The 21,170-nt window shown below is 39.2% G+C and overlaps 1 protein-coding gene and 1 pseudogene across 6 annotated transcripts in view; one reads left to right on the top strand and one right to left on the bottom strand.

Moving 5' to 3' along the window:
- The window catches only part of PPP2R2C (protein phosphatase 2 regulatory subunit Bgamma), a 413,824-nt gene that overhangs the window by 189,360 nt on the left and 203,294 nt on the right, over positions 1-21,170 (bottom strand). The gene's annotated exons all lie outside the window — the stretch shown is intronic.
- On the top strand, positions 14,288-14,383 carry LOC114023891 (annotated as a pseudogene).

Here is a 21,170-nt window from a genome sequence, read left to right as displayed (position 1 = left end):
CTGGCCCATGGCTGAAAAGTGATATTGTAGAGCAAGATATCTGCTAGAGAAATGGTTTAGGACCATACTGAAGAAAATCCATTTTTTTGTGTAATGGCCAACTTTAGGAAATAAATTCAGAAATAAGTAAGCAGCCACATAAAATAAAATGAATTTTGGCCTAGAAGATTCAGGATCCCCATTGACTGAACATCATTACAAATAATTTGATATTCTTATACAGCTTTAACTAGTGTTCTAAATTAAAATCACTGTTCAACATATAGTTCTGATACTGTTTCTCATTTTCTGCAATAATGAAGCTCTGATAGGTATGGAAAGCCTTATTTATGGGCAGCTTTATCCCTTATAACCAAGTCAATGAAATGTAGTTGTATGTGAAGGCATGGAAATCAATTCTTGATCTAAGAATGAGTTTGCTGTACCTTGGAGTTAGGTAATAAACAAGCATCTAAATCTCTAACTACAAAAAACATCTGAAGTGGCAGGAAGATAAACAACACAGCTGTATGTGTATTCTCGAGTATGTAGGTTCAGATATGACTAGGAGGGCACACTCTGAAGATCTATTATCAAATGATCAAAAGAGATATTTGTAAAACAATACAGTGCCTGAAACATAGCAGACACAACAAATATTTGTTTCTTCCTTTTCTTTTCCTCTCCTCCCTTCCCATCCAGAATTGAACATCTAGAATGTTCAAGCTAGATAGGACCAAAGAAATAATCCAGTTATGCGGAAAAATTGGGCCACTAACACACTACTGGTAGAACTGTGAACTTATCCAACCATTTTGGGAAGCAATCAGGAATTATGGCCAAAGAGTTTTAAAACCATGTATACCCTTTGATCTGGCAATACCACTATTAGATCTGTTTCCTAAGGTGATCAGTGAAAAAGAAAAAGAACCTATGTGTTCTGAAATATTGATAGCAGCTCTCTTTGTGGTGGGAAAAGATCAAAGTTCAAATCCCAACTCTGACTTCTTACTAGCTATCTGTCCTTGTACATGTCCCTTCATTTCTCTGATCCTCAGTTATTTTCTCAGCTATCAAGTGGGGACCACAAGAGCTACCCCACTTAGTCCTGGAGGTTATTGTCCCAATGCGCCCTAATAAAACTATATCAAAGGATATGAACAATTTTCAAAAGAAGTGCAAACTATAAGCAGCTATAATAATGCTCTAAATCAATAATAATTGATTTATTATTGACCAATAATTAACACATTAAGACAGCCCTGAGATTTCACATAACATGTCAAATTGGCAAAGATTTTTGAAGGGTTAATGTTGCAGCAGCTGGGGGAAAAACAGGCATTCAACAACAACAACAAAACAACCTATTGGTCACTCTGTGAGAAGGGAATAATGCAAAAGAAAAAGAAAAAAATTACCAATCCATACACATGGATTCCATTGCTGGGCACAGTACTGCTTTTAGGATGTCAAAGACATTAAAGAAAAAGAAAAGAAGATAGATAAACACACATGTTATATGTGTGTATATACATATATAGTCACAGTAGCATGTTTTGTGAAAGCCCATTGATTATAGGAATGGCTGAATAAATTATGGCTTATGTGGCTCATTGTACCATGACAGACAATGAATGGGATTAATTTAGAGAAACATGAGTAGACTTGCATAAACTGATGCATAGTGAAGTAAGCAGATCTATACATAAAATATACACCATGATTACAATAGCAATAACAAAAACACCATTAAAAGGCACCCAAACTCAAATTCATTACAATGATCCCACAGAACACAGGATTAAACAGCCTTCCCTCCTCTTGTTAGAAAGGTGGAGATTGATGGTGCCACAATGTTAAATGTGTGGTTACATGTTTTATTTAAGTCTTTAAATATGCACACCATGGACTTCCCCTTCTGGGAGCCAAGATGGCAGAGTAAAAAGGCAGTCGCTCTCACCCTCCCCTATCAACCTCTGAAAACCCAGAAAATATCACCCCAGAAAAAACCTGGAACAGCTGAACCAGAAGAAAGATGGGGTGCAGCAGTGCAGTAGCCCAGGTAGCTAGAAAGATTAACGGGAAAGGCCCCTTTTACCCTGGGGGAAGGGGAGCAGTACAAAACAGGAGTTACCCAGCCAGCTAGTGGAAAGACCCACTTTAGCACACCAGGAGGAGACTCTGGTGCCTCAGCATTCTACAGCAAATGGGTCTCCCAGTGCCTCAGCAAAAATAAGGGAAGCAGCACTACAAAGCGCCCCAAGCGGATAAGCACCTGGCAGCATTCATCTGAAAGGAGCTGAAGAAAGCAACCTAGAGGTGCCAAAAAGTTCTAGCCTTCTTGATTCCAGCCTAACACCAGGTAAGCTGTTAGAACCCTACCGCCTCCAACTGCCAACCAGGAGGAGATCCTGAAGCCCAGGTGGTCGAGCAGGCAAACGCCAACAGCGGTACCTCCCAGTGCCTTAGTGAGGGTGGGGTAATAGGTGGAAACCAGCTCAGAAAACCACCAGGTGCCTCGGCATTCTACAGCAAAGAAGTCTCCCAGTGCCTCAGCAGAACTAAGGGAGGCAGCACTGCAAGGGGCCCCAGGGGGATAAACACCTGGCAGCACTTATCTAAAAGAAGCTAAACAAAGCTAAAGGAAAGGAAAAGCAGGCAACCTAGATTTACCTGATAGTCCCAGCCTTGCTGATTCCAGCCCAACACCAGATAAGCTGCCAGAACCCTACAGCCTCCAATTGCCAATATAAGAGGCCCCAGCTCCAAAAGCCAGCGACCAAGACCTAGGGTCCCAACACAAGAAGCTTGGGTCAGTGCCCTCTGCTCCCCAGCAGAACAGCTTAATCTCTGTAAAGGCCAGGCAATAAAGAAACACCATGAGTAAAAAGAAACGTACAATAGATTCTTATTATGAAAAGACTGAAGACCAAGACAGAAATTCTGAAGAGGACAACACTGTCATCAAACCCACATCTGCAACATCAAAAGGGAATATGAACTGGTCTGAAGCCCAAAAAGCCTTCTTAGAAGAACTCAAGCAGGATTTTAAAAGTCAAATGAGAGAGGTAGAGGAGTCCTTTAAAAGTACAATTGGCCAATTGGAAAAAAAGTACACTGAAGAAAACAAGTCCCTAAAACACACAATTGGCCAATTGGAAAAAAAAAGTACAATGAAGACAATAAATCCCTTAAAAATACAATTGACCAACTGGAGATGAAAGTACAAAATCTAACAGAAAAAAACAATATGTTAAAAATTAGAATTGAACAAATGGAAACTAACAACTCTGTGAGAAAGCAAGAATCAGTCAAACAGAAACAAAAAAAATGAAAAAATAGACGAAAACGTAAAATACCTCATGGGTAAAACAGCTGACCTGGAAAGTCGATCCAGGAGAGACAATTTAAAAATTATAGGCCTACCTGAAAGTCATGATGAAAAAAAGAGCCTGGACAATATCCTTCAGGAAATCATAAAGGAAAACTGCCCTGAAGTCCTAGAACCTGAAGGTAAAATAACTATAGAAAGAATCCATCGCTCCCCACCTGAAAGAGATCCCAAATTGAAAACGCCAAGGAATATAATAGCTAAATTCGAAAATTACCAGATTAAAGAGAAATTACTGCAAGCAGCCAGAAAGAAACAGTTTAAATATCATGGAACCACAGTCAGGATTACACAGGACCTTGCAGCCTCTACATTAAAAGACCACAGGGCATGGAACATGATATTCTGTAAGGCAAAGGAGCTTGGAATGCAGCCAAGGATTAACTACCCAGCAAAAATGAGTGTGATTTTTCAGGGAAGGAGATGGATATTCAATGAAATAGGGGACTTCCAAATGTTCCTGATAAAAAGACCAGAGCTCAACAAAAAATTTGATCTTCAAGTACAAGATTCAAGAGAGACATAAAAAGGTAAATGGCACAGAAAGATACAATATGTTGTTAATAAGGCCAAAATGTTTACTTCCCTACAAGGGAAGATGACACTTGCAACTTTTGAGAACCGTATTGTTATTATACCATGTTAAAGGAGTATACATAAAGGGGGTGGATATAAGTTGACTTTGATGTAATGATAAAAAAAAATTTAATCAAGTGGGTTAAATGGATCCAAGTAAGTGGATTAGTCTGAGCTAAGAAAATGTACTGAGAAAGGAGGAGGCAGACAAGGGCACATTACATTATAGGAAAAGACACAAAAACCTATTAGAGCAGAGGTAAAGAAGGGAGGGCGATGAGCATTGTTTGACCCTTACTCTCATCAGATTTGGCTCAAGAAGGGAATAATATAATCAGTTAGGTATAGAAATCTAACTTGCACTATAGGCAGTAGGAGGCAAAAGAGGAAAGAGAAGAGAGGGGGGATAGAAGGGAGGGAAGAAGCAATAAAGGTAAAGGGGAAGAAAAGGGAAAGGGATAATAGAAGGGAGGTGGGACCGTAGGAGGCGCTAGTCAAAAACAAAACACTAGTGAGGGAGGGAAAGGAGAAAGGAGAAAGAAAAGCATAAACAGGGGGGAAAAAAAGGATGGAGGAAAAGACACAGATAGTAATCATAACTGTAAATGTGAATGGGATGAACTCTCCCATAAAACAGAAGTGCATAGCAGATTGGATTAAAAACCATAATCCTACAATATGTTGTTTACAGTTAACACATTTGAAAAACAGTGACACATACAGGGTAAAGGTAAAAGGCTGGAGCAAAATATATTATGCTTCAGCTGAAGTAAAAAAAGCAGGGGTAGCAATCCTGATCTCAGACAAAGCAAAAGCAAAAATAGACCTTATCAAAAGAGATAAGGAAGGAAACTACATCCTGCTAAAAGGCACCATAGACAATGAAGAAATATCATTTCTAAACATATATGCACCAAATGGTATAGCATCCAGATTCTTAGACAAGTTCTTAGAGTTACAGGAAGAAATAGACAGCAAAACTATACTAGTGGGGGACCTCAACCTCCCCCTCTCTGAACTAGATAAATCTAACCACAAAATAAACAAGAAAGAAGTTAAGGAGGTGAATAGAACATTAGAAAAGTTAGGTATGATAGACCTGTGGAGAAAACTGAATGGGGATAGAAAGGAATATACTTTTTTTCTTGGCAGTACATGACACATACACAAAAATTGACCATGTACTAGAGCATAAAAGCCTCACAATCCAGTGTAGAAAGGCAGAAATAGTAAATGCATCCTTTTCAGATCATGATGCAGTAAAAATTATATGTAATAAAGGGCCATGGAAAGATAGACTAAAAAATAATTGGAAACTAAATAATCTAATCCTAAAAAATGATTGGGTCAAACAACAAATCATAGAAACAATCAGTAATTTCATTCAAGAGAATGACAATAAGGAGACAACATACCAAAACTTATGGGATGCAGCAAAAGCAGTTCTTGGGGGAAGTTTCATAGCTCTAAATGCTTACATAAATAAAATAGAAAAAGAGGAGATCAATGAATTAGGCATACAACTAAAAAAACTAGAAAAAGAACAAATTAAAAATCCTCAATTAAACACCAAATTAGAAATATTGAAAACCAAAGGAAAAATTAATAAAATTGAAATTAAGAAAACTATTGAACTAATAAATAAAACTAAGAGCTAGTTTTATGAAAAAACCAATAAAATAGATAAACCTTTGGTTAATCTAATTTAAAAAAAGAAAAGAAGAAAACCAAATTACTAGTATCAAGAATGAAAAGGGTGAAACCACCACCAAGGAAGAGGAAATTAAAACAACAATTAGGAATTATTTTACCCAACTATATGCCAACAAATTTGACAATCTTAGTGAAATGAATATATATTTACAAAAATATAAATTGCCCAGATTAACAGAAGAGGAAGTAAAATACTTAAATAACCCCATCTCAGAAAAAGAAATTGAATAAGTCATTGATGAACTCCCTAGGAAAAAATCTCCAGGGCCAGATGGATTTACATGTGAATTCTATCAAACATTTAAAGAACAAGTAATTCCAATACTATATAAACTATTTGGTAGAATAGGTAAAGAAAGAATCTTACCAAATTCTTTTTATGATACAAATATGGTGCTGATACCTAAACCAAGAAGAGTCAAAACAGAGAAAGAAAATTATAGACCAATTTCTCTAATGAAAGATGCAAAAATTTTAAACAAAATATTAGCAAATAGATTACAGCAACTTATTTCATGAATAATACACTATGACCAGGTAGGATTTATACCAGGAATTCAGGGCTGGTTCAATAAAAGGAAAACTATCAGCATAATCCATCATATCAACACCAAAACTAACAGAAACCACATGATCATCTCAATAGATGCAGAAAAAGCTTTAGACAAAATACAACACCCATTCCTATTAAAAACACTGGAGAGCATAGGCATAAATGGAGTCTTCCTTAAAATAATAAACAGCATCTATCTAAAACCTTCGGCAAGCATAATATGTAATGGGGACAAGCTAGAAGCATTTCCAATAAGATCGGGGGTGAAACGATGATGTCCATTATCACCACTGTTATTCAACATTGTACTGGAAACGTTAGCTTTAGCAATAAGAGAAGAAAAAGACATTGAAGGCATTAGAATAGGCAAAGAAGAAACAAAGCTATCACTCTTTGCAGATGACATGATGTTATACTTAGAGAATCCCAGAGAATCAAGTAAAAAACTACTTGAAATAATAAACAACTTCAGCAAAATTGCAGGCTATAAAATAAACCCACATAAATCATTGGCATTTCTACATGTTACCAACAAAGCCCAACAGCAAGAGATAGAAAGAGAAATTCCATTTAAACTTGCTGTAGACATTATAAAATATTTAGGAGTCTACCTCCTGAAACAAACCCAGGAACTCTATGAACACAATTACAAAACACTTTTCAGGCAAATAAAATCAGATCTAAATAACTGGGAAAACATCAGTTGCTCATGGGTAGGCCGAGCTAATATAATAAAAATGAGCATTCTACCTAAGCTAATTTACTTATTCAGTGCCACACCAATCAAACTACCAAAAAATTATTTTATAGAGTTAGAAAAAATAATAACAAGATTCATTTGGAAGAACAAAAGGTCCAGAATATCAAGAGAACTAATGAAAAGAAATGCAGGGGAAGGTGGCCTAGCCATTCCAGATCTTAAATTGTATTATAAAGCAGCAATCATCAAAACTGCTTGGTACTGGCTAAGAAATAGAGGGGTGGATCAATGGAATAGATTAAGTATGCAAGACATAGTAGTCAATGACTATAGTAATATATTATTTGATAAACCCAAAGACCCCAGCTTCTGGGATAAGAACCCACTCTTTGAAAAAAAACTGCTGGGAGAACTGGAAAAGAGAATGGCAGAAACTAGGCATAGACCAAAATCTCACACCATATACCAAAATAAAGTCAAAATGGGTACATGATCTAGGTATAAAGGTTGATGCTATAAGCAAACTGAGAGGGCAAGGAATAGTTTACCTGTCAGATCTATGGAGAACAGAAGAATTCATGACCAAACAGGAGACAGAGAACATTACAAAAAGCAAAATAGATAATTTTGATTACATTAAATTGAAAAGTTTTTGCACAAACAAAGCCAATGCAACTGAGATTAGAAGGAAGGTAGAAAATTGGGAAAGAATTTTTACAACCAGTCTCTCTGATAAGGGCCTCATTTCTAAAATATATAGAGAATTAAGTCAAATTTATAAGAATACAAGCCATTCCCCAATTGATAAGTGGTCAAAGGATATAAACAGACAGTTTTCAGATGAAGAAATTAAAGCCATCTATAGTCATATGAAAAAATGCTCTAAATCACTATTGATTAGAGAAATGCAAATCAAAACAACTCTGAGGTACCACATCACACCTATCAGAATGGCTAACATGACAAAACAGGAAAATGATCAATATTGGAGAAGATGTGGGAAAATTGGAATAGTAATGCATTGTTGGCAGAGTTGTGAAATGATCCAACCATTTTGGAGAGCAATTTGGAACTATGCCCAAAGGGCTATAAAACTGTGCATACCCTTTGACCCAGCAATAGCACTTCTAGGGCTGTATCCCAAAGAGATCACACAAATGGGAAAAGGACCTACATGTACAAAAATATTCATAGCAACTCTTTTTGTGGTGGCAAAGAATTGGAAATTGAGAGGGTGCCCATCAATTGGGGAATGGCTGAGCAAGTTGTGGTATATGAATGTGATGGAATACTACTGTGCTATAAGAAATGATGAACAGGCTGACTTCAGAAAAACCTGGAAAGACTTGTATGGTCTGATGCTGAGTGAAGTGAGCAGAACCAAGAGAACATTGTACACAATAACAGCCACATTGTGTGATGACTAATATTGATAAACTTAACCCTTCCTGGCAATACAAGGATCTAAGACATCTCCAGAGGCCTTGTGATGGAAAATGCTATCCACACCCAAAGAAAGAACTATGGAAGCCGAATTGTTATTTTTTTTCTCTTCTGTTGAGTTTTGTTTCCTTTTTCTGATGGTTCCTCCTATTGATTTTAATCTCTACTTACAACATCACTAATGTGAAAGTATGTTTAATATAAACTTAAATGTATAGCCTGTATCAGATTGTGCACCATCTTGGGGAGGATGGTGGGGAGGAAGGGGGAGAAAAATTTTAAACTCAAAATCATATGGAAGTGATTATTGATAAATCAAAAAAATAAATAAATAAATAAATAGATGACTAAATAAATAAATATGTACACCATCCCTGAAATGTCCCCTCTATCTCAGTTTTAACTAGCAGAATTCATGTCCATTCTTGAGTACTCAGTACAAATGCCAACTTTTCCATAAAGTCTTCCCTGGTAGCTCCAAACCATATTGATCTTTCCCCTCACACTTTTTGTATACAGCAATGAATTTCTACTTGATATTTTCATAATGAACCACTTTATGTTATACATCTTATACTATACATCATAGTAAATGCCACCTTGAATTAATTCAAATAATATTTATTCATTGAATGATACTATATAATGATCTGATAGAGAATTCAGGAAGCTTGGTTTTTGCCCTTAACAAAATTCATAATCCACTGGTTTGCTAATAGATTAGACTGAAGACAAACAGAAATAAATGTACTGCAGGAAAATTATCAACTTGAGAAGCATAGTATTCTGGGTAAAACTGCTTCTTTGTTAGGGTCTAAGCCTGTTCAATAAACAAGGTATACATCCAAGAAAGTGTTTTTAATTATTTGAAACCACAAGCAAAAAAGAAAGAAAAAGCATCAATATTCATTAAAGAACTATCTTATTGAAAGAAGAGGTCACTGTAATAATAATACTCTTATTTTAAGGAACCAAGATTTCACCAGTCTGGGAATTCCCTCCACCTATTGAGATGGCAGGCTCCCCATGCCTCAGTAGATGGTTTTATGTCTTATTGTCAGAAAATAAGCCAACCTTCTAATGATGAGGGGTGTGTGTGTGTGTGTGTGTGTGTGTGTGTGTGTGTGTGCGTGCGCGCATGCAAGTAGGACCTGGACCTATGACTTCACTGGTATAGGAAAACAACCAGGAATAAAACTGGAAATTGTTGTATAACATGTATAGTCTCGGAGATTTGCCTGTTTGCCTGGGGACATGGAGATGTTAAATAACTTACCCATGGTCATAAAGTCAGTGTGTCTCAGAGACAGGATTTGAACCCAGGTCTTCCTGACTTTGAGGATAGCTCCACCTCAACTACCCCACCACGACTATGATAAAATAATTACTGTTATATTTACATAGCATATTACAGTTTAAGTAATCACTTACAGGTTATGAAGTACTTCACTCTTTTTTTTTTGCACATTATCTAACTTGCTTTTCACAATAACCCTCTGAGGAGGAATCTGGAAAGTCAGTCAGTCAACAGCCAGTCAATGAACATCAAGCACCTACAACGTGCTAGGAACTACAAAAGATCAATTTCTACAATGACAACAACATTATAGAAAAAATAAATTGGAAACATTTGAGAACTCTATTCAATGTAATAATAAACTACAATTCCAGAGAACTAAAGATGATAGACTCATAACAAAATCAGACATGCATTTTGGACACGGCCAACGAGGAAATGTGCTTCATCTGATGATGCATGTTTGTAATGAGGGTTTTCTTCTTTGTAATTCAATTGGGTAGGACAAGTATCATTGCTACCCCAATTCACAGATGATGGAACTGGGGTTGTTACTTTACTTATACATCTATAGTTAAGTTACTTTGCCAGTTAAGTGACAGGACGCAGACAAGAACCTTGGTCTCCTGATTCCAAGTCCAAGTCTTCTGCCACTATTCCACAGCTGTTTCTATAGCTCATGCACCAATCTATACAGCCTTGCGTATTCAAGTAATTCGGGTAAGAATAGTTTGTCCAAATTCCCTGGGAGGTGGAAGAGCATGGGCTTTTAGACATGAATTGGGCATGACCTCACAACTAAAATGATTAACTGTGCAGTCACCAGTCCTCTACTTCCCTGTGTGGTATTCTCTAGGTGATTTTAAATAACTCTGATCCTTGAGATCTCCATCTAGACAATGAAAATAATACAACTAGCTCCATAATGCTACTGCCCTCCATCAGCAGGTGCTTTCTTCTTCATCTAACCTTATTTCTGACTATTCTCCTCCATGTCAGTTCAGCCTCTTCCTCCCAGGGTTGGCATGCAGTACTTGGGCGATGAATGGATTTGATGGAAAACAGAAGCCAAGCTTTCCCCTTATCCTGCCTATAAGGAATGTATGACTTTACATTCTTTTTAACCCCCTTCCTCAAAATTTAATATATTTCCAGGGAAATGGAAGGCAGAAAAGATCCTATTTAAATCTTCACAGTGGACAACAGGGATGTGTCTTCTCAACCCTAGATAGGCTCTATCCATTGAGGAGAAAGAGCTGGAACCTTAGAGATCTAGTAGAAGCTACTCATTTTATAACGTTGAGGCCTCAGGGGTAAACTTGTGCCTGAGGTCACAGGGGAAGTAAGTAGCAAGGCTACAATTTCTACTCAGGTCCAACGACTCTAAATTTGGTGCCATTTCCAACCTCACCATCTCTTCCCAGGCCACATAGGTGGTTTGAATCAGCCAGCGGCACAGTGGATAAAGAGCTGGGTTAAGTATAGGAAGTATGAGTAGGCAGATTTCAGTTCAATTTAATGAAAAACTCTCAAATGTGTAGAACTGTTCAAAAGTAGAGTGGGATGCTTTGGTAGACACGAGTTACCTGTTACCAGAGCTTCTCAATGACTATTTCTCAGGCGTGTTTCAGAGGAGACTCCTTCAGAGGTCAAGATGGACTAGATGACCTCTGAGGTCCTATCTGACTCTGGAGATTCTGTGATGCTGATAAAATAGTTTATAAAGTGTGAGCAGTTATAATGACCCCGGCATTGCAGAATACGCTTCATATGCTTCTATTAAAGATCACACATAAAAATGACCATGTTTGAGACTGATCCCACTTAACACTGTAGAGCAGAACTAATGTATCAGATAGCATTCAATTCAACAAACATTAATTATTTACTATGCTTGAGACACTGTGATAGGTTCTGGGGCCACAAAGATGAGATCATTTATATAAAAAAGAAAAGTCACTGGCCTCAAGGTGACTGTAATTGAACAAGGGACTATGACATGGACATAGACACACATGATACCAGGTAGAATATGATGCATTCGAGAAGAGATTCACTCGATGGAGAATGTGAATAGGGACCAATCACTTCCAATTAGGGAGATAAGAGACTTCCCTGAAGGGATGACACCTAAGCTGAGCCAAGGAAGAGAAGACTTTTAACAGGTGAAAATGAAGAGAACCAGCCTACCTGAGTATGGAGAAGGGAGGAAAAGATCCAGGAAAAGTAGAAATCATGTTTGGCTGGAAAGTCAGGTGACAGGAGAGATCTGTGATTTCATTAGTATAAGCAGCTCTCAGTTGACAAAAATCCCTCTACCAGTTGCAGGTTGGTACCTCCACTGAAACTCAAGAGTCTGAAAGATTGCCTAGAGCACTGACCAGCTAAGTGACTTGCCCAGGGACACAGCAGGAATATGTCAGGGGCAGTACTTGAACCCAAATCTTCCTGGCCCCAAGGCTTTTATCCACTATACCAGGTTGCCTCTTACTAGCTAAAAGAGAGTTATAAAGGTCAGGCTAAAACATTTGTAGTTAACCTAGAGGCACAGGAAGCCACAGAATAGGAACCATCTAAATATAAAAACATTTCTTAATTGAACCTTGCATCCCAGAGTACATTTCACCTTCCTCTCACAGAGGCCAAAACAAGCAAATAGGATTTTTTTTCTTTTTCTCTCAGAAACAGATGGAACAGACCTAGAGTGATTCAGAAAGCAGATCTTAAGCAAAGTGTGAAATCATGTTGGATAGATTGGCTTTAAACTAGAGTTGCACAATGGTTCAGTGTGCCCAGATCAGCAGAAATGAATAATTACTCTCATCCAAAGCTTAAAAAGATAAAAAATTAGATTTATTATAAATGCAGGGATGAATGTGCACTCTTATAGAAATGATTGGCTCTGCAGTTTGTGACACCTAGTGATTTATGGCACCATGTTTATAAGGCATTTTTCATGTGAAATTTTTAATATACTGAACAAGAAATGGATTTAAAAATAAACTAGTGATCAGACTTCCCATGACTATAATTAAATAAAATATATTCATAATGCACCAGATTGTTTACCAAGTATTAATCTCACAAACACCCTATAGGTAGAAAATGCAAATGTTATGATCTCCAATTTACAAATGAAGAAACTGAGCCCAAGAGAGATCAAGTGACTTGGCTTCAGTCACGTTGCTGTAACAGAGTAACAGAGTCTAGACTTGAATCAAACTCAGGTCACCCTCATATAAAAGCACCACTCTCAAATGCCCACCATTTGGGGCAGTAATTTAGCTCTTCACAACTATTATCAACTTTTCTGTCATTTAACTCTTACAGACCTCATGTTTCATCTGCAAAATTAGAGATTCAAGTGATTGCAAAGGTCTATTTCAACCCTAGATGCGATGTGCTATTTCCTAAGCTTTGTGATGCTCTAATAACCAAGAAGTGACCCAGGCTGGTGACCAAGAAGGCTGCCCAGAAGCTCTTACTATGAAATCCGGGAATGATTTTCCCAGAGACTTGCCTTAGAGCAGCATTAGGAGAGGGTGGCCAATTTTTGGAACTCTTCCCTCTTGTAGGTGAGCCAAAGTAGCCATCTGGCTAGTCACGAAAACACAGTAAGTTTGACACTCACTGATCCCTTCCTTTATTACTTTTGTCAGGAAAGCAAAGCGACTGAGCTGTATGGGCAAGAGGGATTGAAGCTTATAGAGGCAGCAAAAGGCCACTAACCCATACTATGGCTCCCTATAATGTACCAGATAAAAGCAGGGAAAATCCGAGCTTTTGAGCTGGACTTTCTAACCTCATCCCCAACACATGACTACACAGCTAAGTGTATGCCTAGGAGGGAGAGGAGGAGTGTCAGGAAGGACTTTCTCATGGCATAGAAGGATGACTTAAAAGGCTCCCGTGACTCAAGAATTCCTTACACATCAGTTTATCCTCCCCTACGTTGTATGTGTGTGTCTGTGTGTGTGTGTGTATGTGTGTTTTCCTACTCCCACTAGGGGTTAGAGGAGATGCCCTCTAGGTTCCTTCCAATTCTAAAATTCTATGATAAGGCTATATAATTTGTTAGAGAACCAAGACTCACCCATGTAAAAAGGACAAGGTCTTCTGTTGTGCATGTTTGTATTTGCAGGACCTAGACAGTATCCCACAAGTACCAGGCACTTACTGTTCTTTTACATAGATTGAATAATAAGAGAAATGAAAGCCTGCTTGGATAGAGTTAGCCACTGGAGCTGTTATTAATTGTCATGTTACTATAACTGGACTTTTCTAGATCTTTTGTCTCTCCATGATGGCTGCTGGAAACCTATTTCTGACTCTCTTGACCATATGCTCTCTGGAAATGATGAAGGGGGTATATCCTTCTGATGAGCACTGGTCTGAAATGATTCTTCTGCTCCAGGGCAAGGGTCTGCTCCTCATGGTGAGCCCCCTTTGACTCACCATCAAGTGAGGTTGAGAGCAATCTGGAACACGGGGAGATGGCAAAAGTCAAAACTGGGCCTTCTCCTTCAAGTTACGCAGCTGACGTTGAGTTTTCCCAATCTGTATTTGGATGTCTGGTATGGTAATGCCTGCAGAGGCAAAGGGCAAGCCCCCAAAGATTACCAAAGGATACAAATGGTGCTCACTTCAGTAGCACATGTACTAAAATCGAAACAATACAGAGAAGATTAGCAAGACACAAATGAAATCAGATGTAAGACTTGCCATGTAAATTCCTCTGGTCAGACTGTATAAATGAGCACCTTTCCTGGAGATACCTGTTCACTCTTTCAAGGATCCCTGACTTTGCAGATGAGTACTCTCCCTACTGATAGAGACCACTGATGGTCTTCATGATCTGCTCCAACCAAAAAGAAAATAAATCATCATTCCATCCCTCTGGGATGGAACCTCTTTGTCCTCATCTATCCTGATTTCACACATGCGGCTGGCAGTAGGCTCCAGGCTCAAAATCTTCCCACCTTTCAAGCACTGCAGTGTAGGAGAAGGAACACTGAGCTAGGAGGCAGAAAACCTCAGTATGAGTCTTGGCTCTGCCACTGACTTACTAGACGGGAGACCAAGAGCAAATTACTCATCCTCTTCCAATATTAGTTTCTTTGTCTGTACTTAATTTTCACTACCTATCTCACAAGGTTATTGTAAAGAAAGCACCTTTGAACTCCCAGAGTATTAAGAATCACCAACTATAAGAATTATATGAGATCTTAGAGTTTACTTCAACAAATAAGCACCTACTACGTGTGAAGCACTATATCTGGTGAAGGAAAGAAACCTGGCCTTAGAGTAAGGAAGACATGAGTTCAAGTCCAGGCTCTGAGATCTCCTAGCTTTGTAGCCCTGGCTGGCATTTCCTCTAGAATCAGATGCCACCTTAGTCAGGTAACTTAGCCCTCTTGAGCCTTAGAACATCATCTGTAAAATTAGGGACCTTAGACTGGATGATCTTTTTAATTCCTTCCAACTCTGATCCAGGGTCAACTGGATCTCATATTTAAAACATGCCTGTAAATGTTCACAAATGGTATTAACTGTTCAATTCTATTATATAAGTCATTACAAGCAAGCATTTATTAAGTACCTACTAAGTACCAGGAAGGGTGCAGCTAGGTGGCACCATGGATAGAGCACCTGGGCCTTCAGTCAGGAAGACCTGAATTCATATGTGTCCTCAGATACTTCGTGTAGCTGTGTGACGCCTGGAAAGTCACTTAATCCTGTTTGCCTCAGTTTCCTCATCTGAGCTGAAGAAGGAAATGGCAAACCACTCCAGCATCTCCGCCAAGAAAACCCCAAATAGGATCACGAAGAATCAGACATGACTGAAAAACAACAAGTACCAGGCATTGTTAGGTGGAGTGGGCAGGGAGGTGGGGGAAGTGAGGGTGGGGTGGTGGAGGGAAGGAGGGATGGGAATAAAACAATTCCTTCCCCATACAGAGTTTATATTCTATTAGGGAAGAAAATATGAAACTATTTGTGAAGCTCTTTGAGAACTTTAAAGTATCGTACAAATGCTATATATCGGTATTTTGTATCTATCTATATGAAACATATAGTTTATTTTGTATCTACCTCTATGTAGGTATATACAAACATCCACTGCAGATACAAGGGGAGGGAGATACTAGATCACCTTGGAGAGGGAGATACTAGATACTAAAGGGGTAATGGGGCAGGGGAAGCCAGGAAAAGTGTCATTCAGAAAGTGTTGTTTGATCAAAGTCTCAAAGGAAGAGAGGCTTCCAAAAGGCTGAGTTCTTAAACCATAGAATTAAAGTTGGAAGGGAACTTAGAAGTCATCCATTCTAAGGGTACTGAGGCTCAGAGAGCTTTCCTAGAGTCACATAGCTAGTAAATGTGTGAGGCAGGATTTGAACCCATGCATTCCTCACCAGAGGCTAGTGCCCTATCCATTACATCACATGACATTCCAGATGGGGGATAATCAGCATAAAAGCACAGAGACTCTAAATGAGGTGTCACATGTGAAGAACAGCCAGGAATCCAGGATGACTGGCCTGAAAAATGGCTCAAGGAGGAGCAGGGGGCAGAAGGCTATGTAAACAGGATTAGAAGGCAGCAAAGAGAGGCTGGGGGCCAGAAGTGAGGAACTTTAAATCAAGAGAAGAGTTTATATTTGATCCTAGAGGTAATAAGGAACCAGTACAGCTTACTGAGCTGTGGGAGGAGACAGGAAACTGTCTTTGGCAGCTGTATGAAGAATTGATCAGAGCAGGGAGATTCAGGCAACTCTCTAGTACTGTATATTGCAGGGCAGATTTACCTGCATTGGTAGAGGGAATTTCCTTACCAAGAGTTCCCTATGAAATCACAAGTCTGATTATATAAAGAATGTGTGAGGCACTGTACCAAGTTGTTGTTTGTCCTTCATTCTCGAAGAGAACCATGACATCAGGAAGGTGATGCCATTACATACAAGTGAATTGGATTTAAGTGAAAGAGGTCTGTGCAAAGTCTCCAGACTCACTTTCAAGTGCAAGTGATACAGAGACAATATGAGACAATTCTTGCCCTCAAGTAGCTTGCATTCTTTTAGAGAGGGGCAAGAAATAAAACATGCACATAAATAAAAGTATGAGGTATCTACAAAGTAATTTCAAAAGGGAGAGAACAATATTAACAACTGGAGATCAGAGGTGTCAAGAAAGGTCTCATTTTACAGGTGAGGGAAATGAGACCCTAAGAAAGATTGGGCTGGCCCAGTATCACAACTAGCCAATGGTGGCAGTGGACATCATTGTTGTCACTGTCACCATCATCATGGCTAGCATTTCTATAATATTTTATAACACTATTTCATTTTATCCTCACAATAACCTTGGAAGGTAGATAAGCTACTTTACCAAACTGAGGCAGACAGAGGTTACTGATTTGCCCAGGGTCACATGGGGCAGGGTCTGAGGCAGCGGTTGAACTCAGGTTTTCCTGAATCTAAATCTAGCACTCTATCCACTGTAGTGTTGATGTTGCTTAGTCATTTCAGTTGTGTCCAACTCTCTATGACCCCATTTTGGAGTTTTCTTGGCAAAGATATTGGAGTGGTTTGCCATTTCCTTCTCCAGCTCATTTTACAGATGAAGACTTGAGGCAAATAGGGTTAAGTGACTTGCCCGGGGTGACACAGCTTTTCAAAGGCAAGATTTAAACTCAGGTCCCCCTGACTCCAGTGCTGGCACCCTATCCACTGCCCCACTTAGCTGCTAAAACTAGTAGTCACATCGACTGACTCAGTCTGGAATTCTCTTTCCACCGATGGATGCTGCCTTCATTCAAATGTTTAGCTATTGCTTCTCAGTCTTTACTCTCCCCCAAAGGATTCTTAAAATACCATATAATTTCAATAAGTTCAATTTAATAAACATTTAAGTACCTACTGGGTACCAGGCACTGTGCTAAGTGCTAGGGATACAAAAAGAGGCAAAAGACAGCCCCTGCCTTCAAGTTGCTTATAATCTAACAGGGGAAACAACATGCAAACAAATATATACAAAGCAAGCTATATATGGGATAAATAGGAAATAATAGAGTGAAGACATTTGAAATAAGAGGGGTTGGGGAAGGTTTCCTGTAGGAGGTAGGATCTTAGTTGAGACTTAAAGGAAGCCAGGGAGATCAGTAGTGGGAACAGGGCAGGGAGAGCATTCCAGGCATAAGGGACAGCCAGAAAGAACGCTCAGAGACAAGAGATTGAGTGTCTTGGTTATGGAATAGCCAGGAGGCCAGTGTCACTGGAGTGAAGAGTACATGTTAGAGATGGAATGTAAGAAGATGGAAAGGTAGGAGAGGGGTAGGTTATGAGGGTTTTGAATGCCAAACACAGCATTTTTTTTATCTGCTCCTGGAGGCAGTAGAGAGCCATGGGAGTTTATTAAGGGGTGGAGAGAGGGGTGGGAGTGAGTTTGACATAATCAGACTTGGGTTTAGGAAAATCATTTTAGTGGCTGAATGGAAAATGGATTGGAGGGAAGAGAGACTTGAGGCAGGCAGACTCAGCAGGGGGATATTACAGTAATCAAGGCATGAGGTCACAGTGTCTGCCCTAGAGTGGTGGCAGCATCAGAGGAGAGATGTTGCAAAGGTGAAGTTGGCAGGCCTTGGCAATAGCTTGGATACAGAGTGTGAGAGACAGGAGTCCAGGATCAGTCTTGGCTGAGAGACTGAGGGACAAGAAGGATGATGCTGCCTTCTATAGTAATAGGAAAGATAGGAGAGAGGGAGGAATTGGGGGAAAAGATAATGAATTGTTTTGGATATATTAAGTTTAAGATGTTTATTGGACATCCAGTTCAAGATGTTGTAAAAGCACTTAGAGATGTGAAATTAGAGGTCAGCAGAGAGATTGGGACAGAAAAGGTGGATTTGAGAATCATCAGCACAAAGATGGAAATTAATTCCATGGAAACTGACGAGATCACCAAGTGAAGAAGTATAGAGGGAGAAGACAAGAGAACCCAGGAGAGAAGCCTGAGGGACACCTATGGTATAGAAGGCATGATTTGGAGGAGGATCCAGCTAAGCAGAGGATGGCGGAGTAGTCAGGTTGGAGGAAAACCATGAGAGCTGTGTCCTGAAAACCAAGAAAGAAGAGAATGTCAAAGAAAAGTGATCAACAATGTCAAAGTGTCAAATAATGCATGGATCATGGAAGGGAGAAGGGGGAAGATTAGCAGAAGCTGCATGGCAACCTTATAGAAATGTTTTAGGGGAGATTATTGGCAGGTACGGTTGGACTAGTTGCCTTCTAAAGTCCTTTTAACTCCAAGTTTCTCTGATTCTGTAACAAATGATGCAGGCAGCTCTTGAATACAAAAACAAAATCCATTTGACTTCCTGAGGAATCGCCTTTTTCACAGGAAAGAACAATTCAGGGTTTTTATCTTTTCCTCCTGAGATCCCTCATGCCAATTTTTGATTTCAAAGTCAGTGGTTGTGTTCCTGTCCAGCCACCTATGCCTCAAAGGGCAGAGAGTGGAGTCAGACACTGGCAGCAGCATACATTTAGTTCTGGAGAGATTAGAAACAAGGAGTTAATTATTCTGTTTGTTCAAAAGCCTCAGGACAGAGAAGTAAGTTAGTCAGAAGTCATTGAATTTGGACAGAAGTTGGAACCTGGTTATTTGATCTTGAAACCTACAAAGGACCTGAATGCAAGTCTGCTTTTTTCAGACAGTATTGGTCTGGTCACCAGGAGACTAGGTTTCCAGTCACAGCTCAATAGAGAGTCGGGATAGTTGATGGGGGAGTGAACCCTTAGAAGCTGAGGAGGTTAGATGTTTTTTGGGGGGATGGTGAGGAAGGAACTAGGTGTACCTTTTTCTCCCGGGCTGAAAGTGCAGTGCCTACTCCTAGCCAGATCCCCCTGCTGGTCTACATGAAAGCTTTCACCTGCTCCATTTCCAACCTGGACTGGTTTGTCCCCTCTTTAGGCAGCCTGATAGCCAGTGGCCCATTACTACATATTGGTACTCGACTTAGTGTAGACATCCAATCAACTTTAGTTCTGCTGTAGCTCAGAACTCCAAAGCTCAAGTGATTCACCAGTCTCAACCTTCCCTGGTGGCAGAGATTATAAGAGTGCGTCACCATGACTAGCTGGAGATTGGAAGCCACCACAGAGTCTTGAGAATATAGCACAAGGCCTCACGAAAACACAGTGGCAACCCTGAGCTCTGAAAGACAATGCCAAGGCAATTCCCATACTAGGAGGTGCCATACCAAGGTGGAAAAGCTTTGAGTGAAGAGCTGGTACTGAATGAGAGTAAAGAAGAAAAGGCATTTGATCTGATTGCTAAGAATCTTATGATCTAACCCTAGATACCAATTATTATCCTAAGTCTCTTTGAAGTTCCTAACTTTATCAGAATTCTTTTTTTATTACTGAAACTTAAATACACAATAAAAAAAGAAAAACATTTTACAAACTTAAATATTGTAATTTAGATACTAAATAAGGAAAGAAAAAAAAAGCATGTCATACACAGAATCAGAATTCTTTAACTGGGTTCTTCCTAAAGACCAGGGCTGCTTGACTCCAGTGATAAGTTTCATATGGAACTTCCCATTTGTTTTTCTTTTAAGAAACATTTTCCCAACAAATAAAATATTTTAATATACTGAGCTGTCTGAGGAATAACACTTGGCAAGATCCATAACACAAATGGTACAAAATTCCTTTGAGAATGAACGTTAGCTCCTGTTTACAGCTCTTCATTTACACTTATATCTTCAGGGGCTGTGCTATGAATGGAAAATTATTGCCCTAATGATAGCACCAAACACCATGACAACATCATTCCATCGGTACGAGGTGTGGATGAAATCAAGCCAAGGGCCTAGTGAGGCTCTAGGATGGAAGTTCTCCAGCCCATTACAGTACATCTTTGGCCTCCTCCTCCAGCCCATGTTCACCTTCTCTGGATTCCTACAGCATTTGAATTAGTGTCATACAATTTTAGCACTTGAACATTTAATACCTTGCATTTCCTATTTTTTTCTATGTGTATTCAATCTTCTTGGCTATCTTATAAACTCCCTTGGGTGAGAAGGAGAGATTACTTACTCTTTCTTTGTCCATCTTAGGGCCTGGCAAAGGGCTGGGCATATTGCAGGTTTTTAGTGAATACCTGCTAATTATATTATATAAGTGGTGCAATGCTAAGATAGCAATATATGGTGTATGTCTATGTATGTATATACATATAGATATATGCTATCATATATAGCAGCAGAGATTTAGAGCTGAAATAGACACTTGAGAGCATGAAGGCAGATGAGGGCACAAGTAGCACCATTCACAACATAAAGGAGATTCCCCTGATATGCTCCAGGGCTATGGGAAACAGCTGAAGCAAGTGGTGGCTGACTACATTTGCACTTCCACTAGGCTTGGGTATTTAGGCAACTCAGATAATGGGAAGAAGGATGGTACATCTAGAAGTGAACTGACTTGCACTTGCTTTTGAGAATGGACATGTTA

The sequence above is a fragment of the Vombatus ursinus genome, unplaced genomic scaffold, assembly GCF_900497805.2.
Source record: "Vombatus ursinus unplaced genomic scaffold, bare-nosed wombat genome assembly UNPS02014818.1, whole genome shotgun sequence".
NCBI classification, from domain to species: Eukaryota; Metazoa; Chordata; class Mammalia; order Diprotodontia; family Vombatidae; genus Vombatus; species Vombatus ursinus.
This window is presented reverse-complemented; position numbering and strand designations above follow the sequence as displayed.